A 2791-nucleotide genomic window follows, 5' to 3' on the forward strand; every position below is an offset into this window, starting at 1 on the left:
GGAAGAAAAGCCCACGGTGTTGTGGAAGCCCGCCCTTCCCCTTCCTCTACGCACTGATTGGACAGTTGCTCCAGCTTCCCGGATGGATGGCCTCCAGGCCCGCCTCTGCATCGTGACTGACAGCTAATATCATCCAATCACTGCCTGAAATTGGGTAGAGTGACAGATTCTTGGCCCCAGCCCTTTTCAGGAGGAGCTTCCCGGCTGTGCTGGGAACTAATCTAGGTGAAAAGCCTTGGCTTTGCCTGTGATACAGAGGTGACACCTGGCGCTGCTTTGGGAGCTTGGCAAGGCCCTGGGTTTAACCTCAACACAAAAACAAATCACAGCTTCTCAGGGAGGCGGAGGCTGGAGGAGCCCAAGGTCAGTGAGACCCTCTCTTAAAATAAAAGTAAAAGGGTGGGATGTAGCTCAGAGGTCAGGTCGAGCCCCATTGGGTTTATTCCCCAGTACCTTTAAAAAGAAAGAACGATATTGCATCTATACATATATTTTTCCCCTCAGCTGGTGCGACCTCAAGAAACTTAGAAAGACACAGTCTCCACATTTTTGAAACACTATTTAAAGATATCATATGTATGACCCATACATAATATCTACAAATGAGAACAATTTGAAAACTATTTTAGTAATTCTCATCACCTCCTGGACTCTGTAGCTTTGAGGAGGCAGCCTGAGCTATGAAAGGAAGCAGTTGGGGTTGGCTCTGATGCTCAGGGTTCCATCCCCAGCAGAGAGGGTGGGGGAGGAAGGAAGGCAGTCCTCTAGGGCAGCAATGTGCGGTGGAAGTAAAATGGGTGCCTCGTGCTTAGTGAGAATGTTCTACTTCGGCTGTTAGGAAGTCTCATGCAGAGACCTGACTCTGGGGATCCCACAGGTCTGGTCAGGTGTTTGCCTCGATATCAAACAGAAAGGGTCATGATGCAAAGCAGGAAAGGAACTTTGACCAGTGCAACTACACCAGGAAGACAAGGAAACCCTGTCCTTATGCTGTCTTCAGGTGCTGACAAGGACTTTGAGGTTTTTATAGAAAGGGTAATCATAGGCATGTATGTATAGGGGAAATTGTATCTAGGATTTAGTATTATCTGTAGGATTTAAGCTTCAGGCATCTGTGGTCTTATAACATGTCTGTGAGCTCACGCTCACTTGCCCCCTTGACACATGTCACTCTATTGCAAAGACTGACCTCACTTTGTCAGGAACAAGTCCCCCTCCAGTGTATTCTTTCCATGTTAAGGTTTTCAAGAAAAGCCACAAGCCCTAGGAAGCAACATACCCCCAGAAGCTGACCCAGTGCTCTCAGCTTCCTGGGTTTCAACTGATAGTCAAACCAGAGAGAAACGAAAACCCTGCTCAGCTTGGCCCATTAACCCTGCATATAAACCATAAAAAATTGCCACTTGGGGCCAATACTGCCTGTCATGTCTACCCCCCTCTTGGAAATTAAGTACAATTTTATTCTCTGCTCTTAAGTTGGGCTTTGTGAAGTCTTTCACATCCTCCTCACTGGCCCAAGTTCATTCTACCTAACAATATTGCCCATGGCCAAGGGGGGCTATTGTGTAAGAAGTTATATTCCCACCAGTGTGGAAAAGTGGGCACATAGCTGCCCAGGGCTGAGAATTGAATTCCAGGTGCTTTTATTGTGCTCATTTGAATCTAGCATCAGTAAAAATGAGGTGCTAAGCAACTCAGTGAGAACCCGACACTAAATAAAATACCAAACATGGCTGGGTATGTGGTGCAGTGGTCAAGTGCCACGGAGTTCAATCGCCAGCACCATAAATAAACAAATAATAAAAATAATAAACAAAATTCTTAATTAGATCACTGGAATCCTTTTAACTTCCTCAAAAGACTTAGAATTTAGAATTTCCTGATGCAATAACTTTTCCAGCCAGGTACTATTTAGTTTGTAATTTTAGAGATATGACATGTATAAGACTAAGTATACAAAAATGGAATGTAGAAAAGGACTTACAACTGTTTGTGGAAGGATGGAGAGCTAGGTAGGATAATGGTTTTCTGTTTAGCTGGAGTTGTTAGTATGAATGCGTCGCTTATTCTGATTAGATGTACCTGGTGTGAGAAATAAAAAGTCCACTGATCTATATTCAGAATATAGTATGTTGCCTTAAATGTAGAGTTGAGACATAAGAAAGGCAGCCTGAGGGCAAGTAGAGCAAAATGGATACTCGTACAGCCCCAGACTGTGAATGTGGCAGATGCCGAGTCCATGCACCTGAACCACCCTGGACACACAGGAGGTAGGGGAGGGGTCACCCTGACCAAGAGAGAAAGAAACAGTGTAGATTTAGGAAAGTAAAAACGGTCTACATCCAAGATGAACTCAATCCAAAAAGACTTTCCTGGCACAAAAGGACAAAAGGAGGTAAGGACAACTAATGGTGTATTGGTTTATATACAAATATGTGGGAGTTTTGATACCAGGGATTTAACTGAGGGCTGCCTAACCACTGAGCCAAATTTCCAGCTCTTTTTTACTTTTACACAGGGTCTGGCTAATTTGCTTAGGGCCTTACTAAGCTGCAGAGGCTGCTTCAAACTTGCAATTTTCCTGCATTAACCTCCCAAGCCACTGGAATTTCAGGCATGTGCCACTCTGCCCAGCAGCATACTTCTTTAAACAGCCCAGTGGGAAACCCAGGTGAAGATCTGGAAGTTGGTACACCCCATAGTACTTTGCCAACAAGGAACTGGGGTGGGAAGTGGGGGGACCTTGTGAACCAGAGGATAAAATGCTGACTGCAACTTGCCTGCTTCCCCA

This window comes from Callospermophilus lateralis, chromosome Y, assembly GCF_048772815.1.
Source record: "Callospermophilus lateralis isolate mCalLat2 chromosome Y, mCalLat2.hap1, whole genome shotgun sequence".
Classification (NCBI taxonomy): domain Eukaryota; kingdom Metazoa; phylum Chordata; class Mammalia; order Rodentia; family Sciuridae; genus Callospermophilus; species Callospermophilus lateralis.